The following is an 8,366-nucleotide window of genomic DNA, read 5'->3' on the forward strand; positions in this document are numbered from 1 at the left end:
TCCTACTTACCTTTTTTGCTAAATACCTGAGTAGTGCTTGATTCAGGTATGTTGGTTTGCAAATGTTGATGTTAAATCTCTTTTTCCTCTCAATATCATAATACTCTTGTACACACTGAGTTGTAGGTCTTTGTCTTGTTTGGTGTGATGATGAAGTTTAGTGTCTCTTCCAGTGCTTGTGGTGAGCACAGAGGGAAATAAGGTGGTTGGAGCCTGGTCTTTGTGAGGAAACAAAGAGTGTGGGGAAGCTGGAAGGGAAGCTGTATGCAGTACTGCGTTGAATGGAAAGTTTTGAATACCCACAATATAAAGGTTGTTTTTTTTTTTTCCCCTTCTGTTGGCTGGTCATACCAGAAGATAATAAAAAAAATGAAGTTCACTGTAGCCATCTTGCATTTTCCTGTCAGGGTTTTTTTTTTTTGTTTGTTTGTTTGTTTTTTTTTTTTTAAATTAGGAAAAAAAACGTTTGCTACATAGAAAGATGCTTTGCAAACAAAGGGAGATCAGATTAGAAGGTCGTAATAGGATGGAGGAAAGGAACTCAGAAAATGTCCTTCGCTGAAAAGTGGTATTGTTAATTGCCTCTCACACTATAAAATTCTGGTGTCTGAGGAAAGCTGGAAGAGCTACAAGTAGTGTTTTAATCTGTCTTCAAGCACTGGGTGCCAGCAAGGATAGAAGACAGCCAGCAGTACGTTTTTTGTTTTTAGACTTTCTTTTCTGACACCAGCTGGCACTGAAGCACTTGATGTGTTTAACAGACAGGAAGGGTAGCTATGAAATGGTTTAAAATAAGTTTGAGGAGTACTGAAATCTGTGGAAAAACTAAACATATGAAAGATGTTTCTATATTTGATAGGAACTGTAGATGAAAAGCCAAGCATTTGTGACTGTTTAGAGGTTGAACATCCTCAATTTTGAGAGGCTGAATCCCTGGTGATAGGCCAGATTTAACTGCAATCTGGAAGAAAAATCTCTAGAAAATGTGCTGTTGAGATATCCAGAATTAACCCTTGGCAAAGCAAGCACAGTTATATTCCTTGTTGGTTTGCGGACATGGTTATAACTTATAGCTGTGCTTTGCTTGGTTTTTGTTAATCCTTGCTCTCTGCCATAATACGAATACAAAGTTCATTAATTACATTTGTGGGCAAGATTTATTTTGCTTTGTTTTGATGTCTTCACATGTTGTGGTGGATCTGTGCAAATTCACACATAGAGAAAGACCACTTTTTTAACATATTTTTGGGTCTTGGATGCTTTGCTGTTACTCTGCACTGTCTAGCCTTTCCGTTTTAGAAAATTAGTATGAGAAGGTAGTTCTATAAATCTGAATAAAAATTGTCTCAAGTGGATAGCCCATGTTGGATGTATTCTAGCCTGGCTTTTAAATTTCATCTGGTGTTGAGGTTATTTGTGTCTCTAACACAGTTACAGTTACCTGAAAGTTTTTACCCTTGTACATGTGCTAGATCTCTCAGCCGTTGATATGAGGGAAAACTCAGTTTTTCCACTGAGTGATTTTCATATGTACATTTGACTGCAAGCATGCAGGAGACTTATAAGAGTGAACTTCGAGATATTTTGTTTGGCATTAACATATAGCATGCATACATTTAAACCGAAGTTTATATTTGTGCCAAAATAAGATGTGCCTATTGTTCATACTCAAACTAGGCGTTCACAAACTAGGAAGAGCTGAACAATTTTACAATTATGTAGAATAAACTATTCAAAAGTTAGTAAGGGCAATTAAAATAGTAGTCAGAATTTAATAGCATTAGTTTCCAAAAAGAAAAAATAATGGGTTATAGTAGTAACAAACGCAGTTTTAAAGTGCTTAGATTGGAACTTGATTGTTATTTTTCTGTTTCTTCTTATAAGTGTAACCTGATTTAAGTTGCAGAAAAGACATTCAGACAAAAGGCATAATTAAGGAATAAGTTATTCCCCCCCCATTTCTTTCAGCTATTAAGTGATACTAATATTTGGAAGACATTCGGGACTCCCATAAGCTATGCCTGCAGAGCTGTAGATATGGGTTGGTAAGCATAGATGGTGAAAACCTGGCTAAGAATCTTCCTCACCCTATGGACCATTTTGATCTGCAAATAGGCTGGGCATAAAACCATGAAAATAGGAAACTGGCATGAGGCATCCATATGAAGTTTTAAGAAATGGCATTTGGCACTCTAGTTTTCAGAACTTCAGATGAAACACTTACAAAAAGAGAAAATTATCACTTCTTGACAAAGAGGGGAATTTGAACTTTGAATTAACAGGGAACTAAAGTAGGATAATAGGTGTGAATTGAAACTAATTGGTGTTTCAGATCATTAAGCTGCTTGAAAATAACATGTGTGGTGAGAACTGTAGAAGTTAACTCTCTCTTAAATGCCTAATTAAGCACAGTTCTGTCCTGCACCGAAGAGAAAAAAATGTTATGTCACTTGCTGCTTTGTACTCAACTGACTGATTTAAATGGGCGGTCAGTCAAAAGATTTAGCTTCTGTGTGGTAAAGTTCTGATGAGGCTGATCTACTAGTCCAAGAAGGGGTGATGCCCAGAGGCATACAGCTATAGGCATAAAGATGAGCACAGGTATAATCAAAGTTCTCCAGAAAACATTGTATAAATCAGACTGAACAGGGGGTTGGCACAACTGATGAGCATTTCCAAGTGCCTGATTAAAGTGGGTGCAGAAGTCCCGTAGCTGGGTGTCTAAATCAGGTCAAAGCCTGTGGCCTGATTTAAGCACACACATAAGTGAGTTAGGATATGACAAAGATATAAAAAATGAATTTTTCACTGGGGAAATTTCCATTAAAAAGCATGGAATAACTTCCCTTCTACTCCCTTGAAAAAGGACTGACAATCCTTATGTAAAATAAATTGGACAATTTGACATGTAAGATCCTTTGCTTTCCAACAAACTATTGAGTTTACTGGCTGCAATCCAATGGAGAAAACAAAATGTGTAGAATAAACACTGTCTATAGCAGGTGGAGGTATTGCCTTATTATACACAAATGCTGTTTTGTGTTGTGTAACCTGGGGACAATTTATCAGACAATTTTGTACTTAGAAAAATCATGGCTTATGAAGAAAAGGAGAACCACGGATAATGAATTGTCTACATCTGAAAATACCACACCAGATCTGAAACACATGTCCTACCACATTGTCTTATGATTTCAAAAGCAGAGGAAGGAAGAAAGATTATTAAATTTAATTTTGCTCCGTAATATCACTTTAAAACAGATGTTTAAACAAAAACGTATCCCTTCTTTCCAGAGTTTATTCTTAAATATTTTAGTACCACTGTTTTGTCACTCAAGATGAAACACACAAACAGTGGCCCTTATTCATCATGCAACTAAGAACGAATGATGGTAACTGTGTGCATGCAAACTTCAGTTGAACTGTAAAAATAAAGTAAAACAAAATGAAATAAAATGCAAAGAAAACCAAACTCCACTGTGAGAAGCATGGTCTTTGTTTTTGTACATATATGTGCACAGGTGTGGCTGGTTGGCTCCAGGTGAAGCTGATACCTAAGGCTTCCCATGCAGTAGTTTTTAATCCTCAATTCCACACAATCAAGTGCTGGTATTTTCAAGGGAATGTGGGTCAGCTGAGGTGTGAATTGTACATTTAAGAAGACAGGAATTATCTGGTGTATTTTTTCAAGACCGAAGCACACAGAATGATTTTTTAAGCAGTTTAGGTGGTTGTGAGCAAAGGGGAAAATTATTAAAGTTTTCAGACTTCTGAAATTCTGTGCAAATGAGTCAGTTGTCTTCACATTCCTACAAAACTGGAAAGGCAAAATTACGTGAATACTCAGATAGGAGTATGGAGTCCAAAAGACTTGACTGGAGTACTAGAGCCTACATTGTAGAATCACCAATAGATTACTGCAGTTCTGTGTTTCCAACGTTGAGATAGAGAGAACAACTGGTTTCCCATGCAACATGTTTTGCTGATTTCATCCAATTTCATAATTGTCAGCAATAGCACTTTTTCTTCCAAGTGATTTATAAATACTGACTAATTTGTTCTCACAATTGTCACAACAATCTGGATTTTACTCTCTCAGACTAAAAAATATCGCTGAAGACAAGGAAACAGAGTCAGTCAAGTATTAATCAAAGGGTTCATTTCCTCTGTGAAGTCAGCCTCAAAATGGTATTAGATGTCATCTGAGCAGTCCTTATTTCCAGTGTAGGTCTAGTCACTAGGCACTAGCTCATCTTCTGTGTAGCTGTTTTTTCTGGAACTTTATTGCCAGAGAAGAGGAAATTAGAAGACCAAAAAGAAAAAATGCAGCTGTTTTTTTCAGTTTACTTCAGCTTAATTCTCATTCTTTGCAGTTAATGTTTTACTCTGCATACATTCAGGTGGAAATGTTTATAGAAATCTATGGTTATCTTCTCAAGTGTGGCATGTGTGAGTGTTATTCAGAACTTTCCACTCAAGCAAGTGCAAAATAGCTGCTCTTTTGTTCTCTGTGGCACCCCAGAAAAGAAAGATGACAGGAATGAGTGAGATGACAGAGCCATGCTCAGCCCAAGCCTTTAATGCTCATCAGAAGGTCTGGCAAAAATGTACAAGGTTGTGTTCTCCTTCACAGCTGGAGAGACCTGGGATACATTTCTGGAAGACAGACGTTTTCCCACTGCTCTCTGCTACAAGAGCGTGTCTGTACCCTCACCTGCTCCTGTTTTGGCTGGCTGTCACCTTTGAGCCTGCTGATTGGAGTGGGACTGCTCATGGTTTTTGCTTGGAGTGATGTAAGTAAAACCTTATGGAAAAGTGGTGGAATGTGGTGGTGTTCCTCAAAGATCTTGCCCCTTGGTACCAGAACGCCTTAATTCTATTTGGTTAGTAAAGTCTCATGGAAGTGTAACACAATGTATGATGACAATGATATTGAAAGTCTCAGAATGGTTTTTGCTTGGAGTGATGCTCTAAAACCTCATGGAAAAGTATTTTCTTTTCCTGCTCTGTGTGTGGTGAGAATTAACTCCATGAGCAGAGATTCAAACAAAAATAAACATTTAAGAGCTTTTTTTCTTGGCAAATGTTTTCCAAAATGTGACATCTCCTGTGTGCATGTCTATGCAAATGTGATGGGATGTTTAGCAATCCAATTTCTATTTTGTGTTAATGCTCATTAAATAATCACAGGAGCTTTACTTTTTAAACATTTCCTTACATTCAGATATTAAATATCAGTGAGATTTTAGTCTGACAAAAGTATAAGAGCAGTTCTACTTTAATTTTACTCCCACCTTGTGTTCACCTTGCAATTGCTATCACATAGGGAAGCCTGAAACGTTATTATTAGCTATAATTTGTGACAAGCTTATCTCTGAAGAACATTACATGAAGTCCAAAAATGCATCTTCCTATTGTCCACAGGGCAAAGAGTCATACCCATTCACTGGGGCAGGAGACGGTGATGGCTATTAAATCACGTTTCAAGGTTTTATAAAACCACTGTGAAAGACTCAAAGCAGGTAAAATTTTTAATGTTTATGGAATTTGTTCAAGACTTCTTTGAAATTGAAGGTGCAATTTAATCGATGGCATGTTAATAAAAATTAGCAGTTTTCAGCCCTTCTTCCTGAAAAATGAGATATTCTTTAATAATTGACTGAATTCTCCAGCACCCGCCACCTCTGAGACATTGCAGGTTATTGTCAAAAGATGACCGGAATACTGAGCCACTAAATATTTCATCTTAATGATAATGTATGCTGCAAAAGGTTTGAACTTTATATCGAGCTTTGAATTGACTTTTGATAAAAGACATAGTGGATTCTCTCTCTTTTTTTTTTGCGCATTAACTTTGTGCCAGGAGCAGGGGTCAAAACTAGCATTTAAATTCAGACTTTTCTCTATTTATTGCTAGTAAAATGGGAATATCAGGGGATTTATTTATTTTTATTGTAATATTTAAAAGTCGTCTGGATCAAGTTCAACTAATTAGGTCTGCTTTTAAAGAGACAGATGGGATAAATGTCAAAAGTGTTGTGAGTCAGTTATTTAAGTGAAGTATGTCCTATTCCACAGAAGTCAAAAGTAATTTTACCATCTCTAACACTTTGAAATTTTTGTGCTGTACTCAGCCATGCACCCAGCTGTGTCCTACCCAGCTATGTGCATTTATTAGTCAGAGAATCAGCATTAAGCACCGGTGACATAAGAGTCAAATGTCTATCGTAGTCATATGAGCTATAGTTCAAGAGAGTTTAAAATGTGTTTTATTTTCATGATTAACTACAGCACAAAACCAGTCATTTCCTGCATGTCTGCAGTTGTTTCTTCTTTTCTTTATTTTTTAAAGGAATTTCAGAAAAAAAAAGTTTTTGAATCTTAATACAGACAAGTCTCACCAAAGTTCTGTTTCAATAACATTCTGCAGTCACAGTCCCACTGTCCAAAACTGCTTCTGTATATGAAGCAGCAATTAATTCAAGTGCATTAAAAGAAAAAGTGAAGATGATCTTTACAGCTATAGGTTTTTTCCCTGATATATTGTTTTTTACCCCTTTATATTTATTGTATGTTTTTCACACTTACCATTCACAGAGTTTTCTCTTTTGGAAGAATTTCCATGGAAATGACCATGATCTCTGCTGTTTATAAATATAGGTGTTTGCTCTTAAACATTGTTTAGGGAATTAGGCCCTGCATTTGCCCCGGATAAGATGGATAATTATGACTGTTCTAAAAAATAACTCTCTTCAGGCATTTACCCAGTGACTGATTTGTAACCGAGCAGAATAGAAAAATTATGTTGTTTCAATATGTTAATGCAGGGTCTAAGTGCCAATAGTGATTTTTCCCTCCTTGAACTGGCTCTTTGAGAACTCCTCTTAAGACTGGGGCTGTTCAAAACAAAGAAATGAGTTCAGATTCTGAAAAAAATGGCAATCTAGTAATTTGTATACTCCGTGTCATACCTACGTTTTTTCGGAAACTAATATATGCTTTGCCGCTACTTCTATCAGATATCCACATTGTTTTTGCACCAGCAAAATAAGATTAGAAGGTTCTAGTGCATTTTCTGCTTCAACTACAGAAATGTGGGCCATGGTGCAGTCACGCTCAAGCATCAATGAGAGCAAAGTGCATTCAACCACTCATAGGTTTGAGCCTTGTGAAACAAATAAAATTTGGGCTTTAATCCCACCTTCATTAAAACTGACATCAAAGTTTTTGTTGTCTGGAGTGGTAGAGGATGGTGCAGAGAGAGGAAGTTTGGGACTGAAGGATGATGCCAAGGCCTATGAGAGGTAAACAGGAAGTCTCAATCATGGAAAAAGAGGAGAAATGGAAAAAGAAAAAATCCTCTGAAAGCACAAAATGTTGTTTGCTTTGCAGTACTTAACTGACTAAAGCTTGGAAGTTACAAATTTACTTGATCAAGGCAGGAAAAAGAAGAATGGAGAGGATGTCAAAACACATAAGCTACAGCAGATCAGTGGATGTGCAGCTGCTGCAATTAAGCTCTTTAAAGGGCACGAAGTTGTATAAGTTTGAAGTCAGAAATGTTTATTTTGCACAGTTGCTCATTGTGCTGGGTGGTGAACATGTATAGCCCTATGCAAACAAATGCATTTTCTCAGGTGGTTCCAACCACTGACGTGAGTGCTGCGGGTGGTGAATTCCTTCACTGCCTGGGGTCTGCGTGAACAGGGACTGAGTGTCCTGCCTATTCTCTCAGCAGTGGAAATGGAGCATTTCTTACTGTCACCAGCACAGTGACCAGGACCGAGTTCTTCATGTCGCTTAAGAAAAGACATTCCTTACCTCTCCTTTCTGTCTGTGCCATGTACTGTACTTTATTGCACAGCAAAGTATGGTGCTGTAATAACATTCATCATAATATATCAGTTTGGTATACACATATTACATTCAAATTACCTTAATAACTTCAATCAAGTATGTAATTAGTGTAAAGCATTAAAGAATGCATTTAAAGCATTTCTGTATGTTTTTTGTTCAAGTGTAAGCAGCAGAGATAGAGGTGGAAGGCAGCATCAAGATTAAATTCAAAGCTTCACTAAATGAACAACTCTTGATCTTCAAAATATTCCTCACATGTTCCATTATAACAGTTGACAGTAGTCCCAGTGCTTTTCTTGGGGTCATTTGTGAGTTTGAAAGCACAGCAATGAAGCATAAAGTATCAGGATGAAAAACAGAAGAGGAAAAAATTGTGACCCCTTCTTTCAGCCCTCTTGGCAAATACATATTTGCTGTTGGATTTACAGCAAGAAAAGTCTCTCATGAGAACTTTGTGCAAGGAAATGCACCGTGTCTGTCACTAAAAGAAAAAAAAAACCCATGTCATT

General features: G+C 37.0%; 1 long non-coding RNA gene across 2 annotated transcripts in view; it reads left to right on the forward strand.

The window, feature by feature from the left end:
• Positions 1-3,600: 3,600 nt before the first annotated feature.
• Positions 3,601-8,366, forward strand: part of LOC110362857 (uncharacterized) — a 74,112-nt gene continuing 69,346 nt past the window's right edge. For both annotated transcript variants that reach the window (XR_002420525.2, XR_010471577.1), the window contains exons 1-2: positions 3,601-4,793; positions 5,425-5,522. This is a non-coding gene — a long non-coding RNA (uncharacterized LOC110362857). The remainder of the gene's footprint in view (positions 4,794-5,424; positions 5,523-8,366) is intronic.

This window comes from Columba livia, chromosome 1, assembly GCF_036013475.1.
Source record: "Columba livia isolate bColLiv1 breed racing homer chromosome 1, bColLiv1.pat.W.v2, whole genome shotgun sequence".
In the NCBI taxonomy this organism is placed as follows: Eukaryota; Metazoa; Chordata; class Aves; order Columbiformes; family Columbidae; genus Columba; species Columba livia.